At 39.1% G+C, this 10,325-nt stretch overlaps 1 long non-coding RNA gene across 1 annotated transcript; it reads left to right on the top strand.

Annotated features, from left to right (window-relative positions):
• Window positions 1-3,639: 3,639 nt before the first annotated feature.
• On the top strand, window positions 3,640-5,583 carry LOC117299669. Its single transcript, XR_004520088.1, has 3 exons — window positions 3,640-3,666; window positions 4,773-4,820; window positions 5,372-5,583. It is a non-coding gene; the product is annotated as an uncharacterized LOC117299669 (long non-coding RNA).
• The last annotated feature ends 4,742 nt before the right edge of the window (window positions 5,584-10,325 follow it).

The following is a 10,325-nucleotide window of genomic DNA, read 5'->3' as shown; positions in this document are numbered from 1 at the left end:
ACCTGCGGTATCGCGGTCGTTTAACGACACCTCGTAATCACCCACATACCTTACACAGACAATGGGCGACCCCTGGCGTATGCGAGTTTGCGCGTGCGCACTTGGTTCTTCACTCAACTATGGTGTCGTATGGATATAAAACAGGAAAAAAAAACTTGTTTGAGACCTGATATAAATTGTAAAAACACAATTGAACACCAGCCACCCTCGTGTGCTAATACCCAAATTTTGAACCACCGCTAGTGACCGGAAAGTCACAAAAAAAATGTAAAAATATGCCATGATGTTTCAGTGAAACACCGCAAACGGTATATGAAAACGTGTATATTCACAATTCTTGTCTCCAATGATTCAACTTTACACGAAGGCAACGGTGCAGAGCGGCGGTACCGCACGTTCTGTACAAAGAGGTGTAATCCTGCTCGTTTATCGGCCGTCCAGCTGGAGGTCTCCTATATTTGTCCACTGGTCAGACAGGGGCATTGTCAGGGTATTCTTTTGTTACTATGCGGTTTTGCGGGTCGTTCGAGCTCCTTCTCTTCCTTCCTCCATGGTTAAATTGGCTGCTCATTTGCCGAAATTGACCGAGAAAACATATAGTTTGCATCTGTTAAAGGAACAATCATTTAGGTTTGGCAACTAATTTGTTTTCACACGGAACTCGGCCGGGAAAGTATCATACTAAGTCCAATAAAGCTGTGCAGTCTATGGGGGGGGGGGGGGAATGACTCAAATATACATCGAAAATTCCATTAATATCCGGTTTTTAATTTTCCAACATGGGCCGGGAATCCCAGTTTCTCCGAATGGCCTAAACCGGGAACTCCCAGTGAAGCCATTTTCACACTACAGTTATCTTCCTGGAAATTCCCGGGAATTTTTGGTTGATCATTTCATACCACATAACAAAAAACCGGGAAATTTCCGGGAAATCACATATAACCAGGAAATATTTTGAGGGTTAGGTATAAGGGAGTTACCCCGGGAGTTACCAATTGGGGATAGTGAGAACGGTTGCTGGGGTGCCGGTGGGGTTAAAAACTTACCCAATATTTTGCCGGAAGTATATTTCCCAAGAAATGGCTCTGTAGTGTGAAACGGGCTTAAGGGAGTTAACCCCGGGGTAAAACGTTTTTCCGTAAGACGATCGTGCATACTATTGTGAAATAGCTAATTCGGATACATGTAGTTACCAAATTGGGATAGTGAGAACGGTTGCTGGGGAGGCGGTGGGGAGTTTTTTTCCGAAAACAAATTGCCCTTTAGTGTGAAAAGGGCTTGGATGTTAAAATTGCTCTTTTAAAGGGAAGGTACACGTTTGGTAATTGTCAAAGACCAGTCTTCTCACTTGGTGTATACAGTCGACTCCCGTTATTACGAGCTCGCATGTAACGAGGTTCCGGTTATTACGAGGTTTTTTGCCGGTCCCGAACTCCCCCGTGCGTGTTTCAATGCATTAAATTAATATGGATTATACGAGCACGGAAGTAGCGAGAACACGGTTATAACGAGGTAATTTTGCGGTCCCATGGAGACAAAATGTATTGTTTTCAGACGTTTGTAGCGAGGGCCTGGAATAAGTGTGTAAAAAAAGCTTACCTTCGTCAAGGTTGAGAAATGACATGAAGCCCTTAAACCCCATGATCAATACAATAGAGGTGATAATTGCATGGTGCTCGTAGAGTGCCACCAGTCTATTCAACGGACTGGTTTACCCAAGCAGACAATAGAGGGCTTAAATCACGCGCGTGGCTCAAAACCACCAACGGTTTAGTCACTGACGACAATCCTTCTCAATTTCAAAAACATGCCGCTTACTTAATAAATTCATGTCGGCGAACGCACTCGGCAGTATTTGGGGGTTCTAATGATTATTCCTTGCTCGTATCATCCATGCAAAACTTCAAAAACGTCACCGCTGTTCGAGTTTTTTTTTTTTAGTAGAGCCCCTTTTTCAATTAAAAATATTATTATTAATTCAATAATAACAATTCAATGAATGAAGATTCCCCCGTTTCCAAAAATGTTTTTTTTTAAGAAAAGAAAGAAAAAAACAAAGGTTGCCCGTCCGGAATATTTAATTCAATCACATCAAAAGATAGAGATGGTTTAAAAGACACAGATACGCAAAGATTTTATTAAATCAATAATATAAATCCAACATAAGCCTATTATGGGCTCAATAGGTCATCGAAGTTGCGAGAAAATGATGAAACAAAAAACACCCTTGTTAGACGAATTTGTGTGTTTTCAGATAGGAATAAAAGACTTCTAGCTAGAAGTATTTTATTTTTTTAGTGAGAAAAAGCTTCTTTCTCAAAAACTACGTTACTTCGGAGGGAGTCGTTTTCCACAATGTTTTTTTTTTATTATCAGCTGCTCTCCGTTGCTAGCTACCAAGTCAATTTTTAAGTTAATATTTGTTTTAAGTACCTTCCCTTTAATTAACAAAGTTGTTTTGTTTCTTGAAACAAATTGGATGGTGTTTATGGTTAATTGGCCATTCCAAATAATTTATGTGCAATGGGGCGAGTCATGAAATCCACATCAAGGTGTGGTTTACATTAAAAAAAAAAAATTCCCAGGGGGCGTTAATTGCCAACAACTTCTGAGGCCGAGACAGTGTTACGCCATTTACAATCCATACGGGTGATAGCCTTGTCCAAGTCTCTGTACACAACCACCGGCCTGCTCTGAATTCATGAACTTCATTGATACTATACCGCACGCGTGCGGCGCATGGTACATAACAGTACTTGATACCGCGGGGTCGAAGCATGGCTTTTCGAGGTATCAACGAGGTTACAAAACGATCCATGGCTCTTTACGCAAGCACCGGCCTGCTCTGAATTAATGAACTGCATAGATACTATACTGCACGGCACATAACAGTACTTGATACCGTGGGGTCGAAGTAAGTTTGTCGAGGTTTCAACCACGAGGCCGGTTCAGATAACAACAACCTCGAAAAACCAGGCTTTGACCCCACGGTATCAAGTACTATTATTTACCGCGCAGTATAGTATGTTCATGAAATCATAGCGGGTCGTGCCGGTGTGGCGGTTTCAACTTTCCGCCGTGTTCAGTTTTCCAAATGACCAAATACGGTAGCATTACGTCATCCGACACCTGCGCACAGGAAGCGAAAGTAGTAAATTCTTAGTGCCGTACTGAGTACCGGGAAACTGAACACGGCGGAAGACTGAAACCGCCACACCTGTGCTTGATGCGTAAAGAGCCTTGTACAGAAGGCTACACGGATGCAGGCTTGGGATTATCCATTAGCAGCCTGGCTGGTAGAGCAGAAATCACTCAAAAATCAAATAATTTGAAGTTAGATTTTGTTTTCTCACAACTTGGTGGTTTTGTTTACAGATTGGGACATACAAGTGCGTCATCTGAGTATGAAAAACAGTCTGGAGTACGAGTGCGTGGCTAGTAGCTACCCATCTGGGCCCATCATTACGTGGAGTCTGTATCACAAACAAACCGACAGTTGGGAGAATTTAGACACTTCAGGAGATGACTACACCATCCAATCAGCGAATGTTTCTACGTATGTAGTTCGCTCTACATTGGTGATGAGTTCAAGTCAAGTCAGTCCGAAGGCCGTTGCATGCACAGCTCAGGCTGGGTCAAACAGTGCCACTGCCATGATCTATAATGGTAAGTATCAACTTCCGCTAAAACCATTAATGGTCGACTGATATGGGAGTGTCAAATATCCAATACAGATGTACATGGTAGACATTCAATCTACAAACCTACATGAATGCACAACATCCAATATAGATGTACAAGGAGGCATTTGGTACGTGTACATACCTATTCAAAACCGATATACGACGTAAACATTCACCATACAAACCTATGTGGATGTCCATTGTACAATATCGATGTGCAAGGTAACCAGACAAAACTACAAGAGTGTCCAATATATAATGTCCAAAGTCACTCAGTGACGCGCGAGGCCAGTGGTTTCCATGAAGATGAAGAAAAAAAACGCTTTAAGTATAACAGTAACGCATGGCATACATGTTTTAATAGAGTATTCATAGATACCTCAGACAGTTTCGCTATTCCTATTGGTGGAAAGCGCGTAACGTGGGTGTGTATAAACCTTTGTTTATGACCAGTAAAAAGTGTTGAAACATGGGCGTGACACGCGAGCTTGCACCTGTGCTTATAAGACAGTTTATTCATTCCTATTGGTCGAGAGCAACGGTTGAAACAGTTGTGACACATCACGCGATACGCGCGACTCGAACAGCATTCCCCTATAAAAAGTTGTTTACCCGAGTGCTTTACCATTTCATAGCTGGAGGGGTATTGTGTTGAAAGAAATCATTGAACAATATTATAATGTTTGCATTTATTTTACTTTTTGACCCAAAAGTGTTGATGTTTTTTGACCGAAAAGGGTATTTATGAATGGGATTCGTCTCGGTAAAATTATCAAGAACCAGGCCTCGTTGGGATTAAACCACTAGTTGAAAACCTCTTCACCACACATTGATTCTTTTATTTGTGCTTTTTTTTAATAAGCAGAAGCTACAAACAGCCAGACAGACAAAGAAACAAAACAAACAGACAGATATGCAAAAACAAGGACAGACGAACATAAGACAAAACAACTACTCTCTGGCACAGTATAGATCAGAGGAAATACAATGAGTTCATAATTAGCGACAAGATGGCAGAACAGTTAAAGTAGAAGCAATTTACAAATTGCACACAGTGTGCATTTACCTTGGCATGTTTTATCTATGCAGGTAGTGGGAAGATGTTTAGCCTGAGTGATCAGCTACATGGGCCTAATGGTAAGTGCTTCATTAAAGCCGAAAATACCAGACATTTCAGAAGCCATTTAGACTAACTATATATTTATAATAGATGTTAAATTTGCATCGGGGATAAAGAACATTAATTTTTTTTTTTTTTTACCCATACACCGATGTGTGTTAGCACTGTATACTCAGTACTTTCCCGAGTCCTGTGAAAAAATATCACAGGCATGTTACTCGGGTGGGATTCGAACCCACGACCCTTGCAATTCTAGAGCAGTGTCTTACCAACTAGACTACCGAGATTGCCCGGCAGCTAGAGGCAGTTCGAATCCTATGTTTTGGCAGCGGGTACCGCAACGATATAATTTAGGTGTTGCCGCGTTGCCAATACAAAATAATGTGCACTTCACTGAATAACGCACGCTAAGTTATATTGTCCACCAGTATGTTTCCAAGATGTTCTGGTGATGACGTCAAGTGAATTGGGTCAATAAGCACATTATGTAATGCCACCATAATATGTAATGTTTCTTGAACAGTCCAACATTTCTTTCCACTATCTATTATTTCGTTTAATTCTGCAGGGATATCTCTTTTGGCAGAGGGCAGTTTAGTCAACTACAACTTTAATGGTTCTCAGCAAGATGGCGCCAGCATGATGGATAACTCGAGCTCTCCATTTATCTGTGAGATACCTGATAAAATACATTGAACAAATAGACCAGTGACGTAAGCTTTTAAAAGACACTGGATACCATTGATAACTGCCAAAGACCAATCTTCTCACTTGGTGTATCTCAACATAATATGCATAAAATAGCAAACTTGTGAAAATTTGAACTCATTTGGTCGTCGAAGTTGCGAGATAATAACGGAAGAAACAAAACACCCTTGTCACACGAAAGTGTGTGATTTCAGATGCTTAATTTCGAGACCTCAAAATCAAAATGAGGTTTCAACATCCATTTCAAATACTTTTATGGAAAATTACTTCTAATTCGAAAACTATTTTACTTCAGAGGGAGCTGTTTCTCACAATGTTGTATTCTCTCGAGAGCTCTTCATTGCTTGTTACCAAGTAAGCTTTTATGATATCAAGGGAAATTTAAACTTGGCTGGTATACTTTATTCAGGTTAATCATGCTGTGTTTAATACAGCTAATAGCACTACTAGTGCTTAGCTTAATCTTATTTGGGTACTTTGTAACACAAAACATGATGTCCACAGGTTAGCAATAAAGGCAGTGGACACTATTGGTAATTACTCAAAATAAATTCTAGCATAAAACCTTTCTTGGTGACGAGTAATGGGGAGAGGTTGATGGTATAAAACATTGTGAGAAACGGCTCCCTCTGAAGTGCTATAGTTTTCAAGAAAGAAGTAAATTTCCACAAATTTGATTTCGAGACCTCAGATTTAGAACTTGAGGTCTCGAAATCAAGCATGACAAGGGTGTTTTTTTCTTTCATTATTATCATTATAGTTCGATGGCTGATTGAGCTCAAATCCTCACAGGTTTGTTATTTTATGCGTATGTTGAGATACAACAACTATGAAGGCTAGTCTTTGACAATTACCAATAGTGTCCACTGCCTTTAAGAAGGTTATTTTATGCATATGTTGAGATACACCAACTGTGAAGGATAGTCTTTGACAATTACCAATAGTGTCCACTGCCTTTAAGAAGGTTATTTTATGCATATGTTGAGATACACCAACTGTGAAGGCTAGTCTTTGACAATTACGAATAGTGTCCACTGCCTTTAACACAACCAGTCGTAACACCTGTGTCCTTAAGCAATACACACAAAGCAATACACATAAAGCTTTGTTGTTCGGATGGGACGTAAAACCATTGGTCCCGTGGGTTGTGTGACACACGTATCGAAAAAAGAAGGGGTTTACCCCCTTGTTCCTGGCTGGATTGGCGGCATATTACGCCACAGCACCTTTTAAACCATTACATGGTGCTATGTATTAAAAGGGGTAGAGGTCTCAGAACTCAAAGATGGTCACACATACTGTTCATTGTGTAACTCACGTAAAATAACCCAGCGAACTTATCGGGGAAAAATTGACAGTATATTGCACCTTGTGAACCATTACATGATGCTATGTAAAAATAGTAAGTCTCAGCTCAAACATGGTCACACATACCTTTGGTTGTGTAACTCACGTAAAAGAACCCAGTGAACTTATCCATAGAAAAAAGGGGTTCTTCCCCGGTGTTCCTGGTTTGATTGGCAGTATATTTAAAAGGAGAAAAGTCTCAAAACTCAAACATGGTCACATACCTTGCAGGAAAATAATGTGTGTTATAGTACATAATTGAGCGTCACTGACGAGTATACGCGCCATTAAGCCTTGTCTCTTAGCATTAACATTATTCATTATTTATCAAGATCAACGTAACACGCCCAAATAGAGAGCCATAAACTTAGTACAGGTCAAGCTTTCCATGTGCATTAAAATAAGTGGAAACAATAATAAAAGAAATATAACAAAAAAACGTGTTTGTAAAATATTAGTATCTACTCGAGGGCATAGGCCAATTAGTAGTTTCACAATAATTACGAAGCAGATTAAAGTAATGCACTTTTATCTCAAAACACCAATTTAATGAGTAGCCATATCACATTACGTACTCGCCTTACCACTAATGGTTATGAGGGCCTTCTCAATTACCCCCCCCCCGACCCCCCACCCCCACCACCCCACCCAATTATTTTGCTCGGTAACCAAGATTCGCCATAATATTAACAGCTCTCTATTGCAGTGCTCTTTATCAAGCAATTTGTTCATGGATATTAACTTGGTAATAACAAAAAGTACACCCTCTTTTAAAACAAAGTTGTGATCTAATGTCAAATGCAGTCATGAGATTCTCATTTCTTTATTGGGTGCGTTCGTTTTGCTTCCCTGGGTCAACCCCGGTGTGTGGCGTTTTTTTTTTTTTTTCAGGACGCACTAGGGTAACTATCTGCACATTCTATTCCTCCTGGGGAAAAAACGGGGGAAGTTAATCGAACGCAACCATAGAGAGAGTCCTTATTAAAGGCAGTGGACACTATTGGTAATTACTCAAAATAATTATTAGCATTAAACCTCACTTGGTAACGAGTAATGGGGAGAAGTTGAAAGTATAAAATATTGTGAGAAACGGCTCCCTCTGAAGTGACATAGTTTCGAGAAAGGAGTAAATAGGCTCAATCGGTCATTGGAGTCGGGAGAAAATAACGGGGCCCTTGTTTCCGCACGTTTCGCCGTGTCATGCAATGTGTTTAAAACAAGTCCGTTAATTCTCGACAACGAGAATTGATAATTGTTTTAATGTTTTCTCGAAAAAGCTTCATGGAATCATTATTTCATGAGAAGTCTTTCACCATTACCTTCTGTAAACCCTTTATTAAGTTATTTGTAAATGTGTGAACTTGTTTTGTTTTTCTGTGCCGAAAGTGTGTAATGGCTTTAAAGGCAGTGGACTCCAAGGTATTTGACAGAGGATGTGGGTTGCACAGGAAAACCTGAAAGAGTGTAAACAGGGGGGTTGAGAGAGCGTTTACGGGAAATATGCATAATTTTGGACTTTGTAGGGTTGAACGTCATACCATTGGAAATACTTCAAGGGCTTAGCTCATCAAGGTCAAGCTGGAGGGAAATTACATCTAAACAGGAACGGATTGGACGATAAATTAATACATCATAAGCGAAAAGAACACAATTAGAACTGAGGTTGTTAGATATATCATTGATGAATAAATTGAATAACAGAGGCCCAAGAACACTTCCTTGAGGAACACCAGAGCTAACTACGGGCCATGAGGAGTTCATACCAACAAATGTGACTCTTTGTTGGCGATCAACCAGAAAATCTTTTATCCAGCTCCAATGAGATCCACGAATGTTAAAGTTACTAGCAAGTTTACGAACATTAATATTTGATTATAACCCTGGTCAAGTACTTTAAGCAGAACAAATGTTTAACTGCTTAGCAGCAACGACCAGAGTACCACTCACAGATTGTTCAATTGACATGGTAGCTTGGCTGGTAACCTTTTTGGTAAGCGTGTTCCGTAGAGATTGGCTTAATTATTGTGTTTTAGCAAGCTGTGAGTTGGCATAATATGCAAATGCATGCAGAGATTGACTAATAAATTAAACAATAAATAATCTCAAAAGTTCAAAAGAATAAGACAACTTTGTGAAACAAAGCAATCAGTTTCCCTTTTTGCTGAAGGAGTACAGCGTCTGTTTACTTTTGTTGTGTTTTTAAAAACAATTTCCCTTTTTCAATGATCTTGTATTATACATTAAATTATATTACTGTAAAGTTGACTTCAACATTTTGTAGATTTAGAAAACAAAACAAAATATTTAAATATAGTATATTAAATAGTTGTTAAATAGACTTGCATCGGGAATAAAGAATATCAATTTCATTTTTTTCCCCGTACATTGATGTGTAAGCACCTTATAAGCATCTTGTTTTAATGATCTTGTTTTATGTAAATTTTATTCTCTGAAATTTTACTTCAACATTTTGTAGATTTAGAAGAAAAAAAAATTATGTTATACGTGTGAAATAAATTTACATCAAGAATAAAGAAGTTCACTTGTGGTTTTACCCATATACATCGTTGTGTGTTAATAATTTGTGGGGCTCGCAGCTAAGAGCTAATTGCGAAGGACGCGGCTACAACGTGTTCGAGAAGCAGGCATGCAAGGGCACATTTACCTGGCAGCCACAATACTTAGTACTTTTTCCGAATTCTTTGAAGAAAAAAACCACAATCAGAGGCAAGTTACTCGGGTGGCATTTTGAAATTCTAGAGCAGTGTCTTACCAGCTAGACGACCTAGATTGCCCAGTAGCTAAGGCAAGTCGCATCCTTTGTTTAAGCAGCGGGCAAAAATGTAGATTATAGTTTGCATAGGGGTTATTATTATTATTATTATATATATAATGAGATAAGGGTAGATGGCCTTAGCTTTAGATCCAAACCGGACCTTCTTAAGAGGCATAAAACAAGTACAAACAAATACATATCCATTTATAGAAAAAGAGAGGGGGAAAGGGATTAAGGAAAGGATCCAGAAAGAAGCGGGAAAATAACAGTCAATCAAAGTTTCTATTTCAGAAACAATATTGGTGGCTATGAACCAATGGGAGTGAAGTAGCGAGGACAAAGGATGTTTAGAATGAAAGGAAGGGTTACTGGACCATAAAAGTGGTAAATGTATTGTTCGACAACAATGCAGGGAGACATGAAAGGGTAGGATTAGAGAGCAAGTTGCATCATGATGCAACTATAAAACAATGGTCAATTAATAAGAAAAGCAAGATCAAAGGTATGATGATTTTAAAAATAGGTATGAGGGACCTGTGGAAAAAAAGGGGGGGGGGGGTTACTTACATCAGATAGTTACAGTGATGAATTTATAAAAACAACTTTAAACTAGGTTAATTTATACTTTATGTACAGAATATATACAACATATATAAAAATCATCAAAGAGACCGATTGCTATATCAGGTAA

Source organism: Asterias rubens, chromosome 14 (assembly GCF_902459465.1).
Source record: "Asterias rubens chromosome 14, eAstRub1.3, whole genome shotgun sequence".
Classification (NCBI taxonomy): domain Eukaryota; kingdom Metazoa; phylum Echinodermata; class Asteroidea; order Forcipulatida; family Asteriidae; genus Asterias; species Asterias rubens.
The sequence above is the reverse complement of the archived record's forward strand: the minus strand, read 5'-3'. Positions and strand labels throughout refer to the sequence as shown.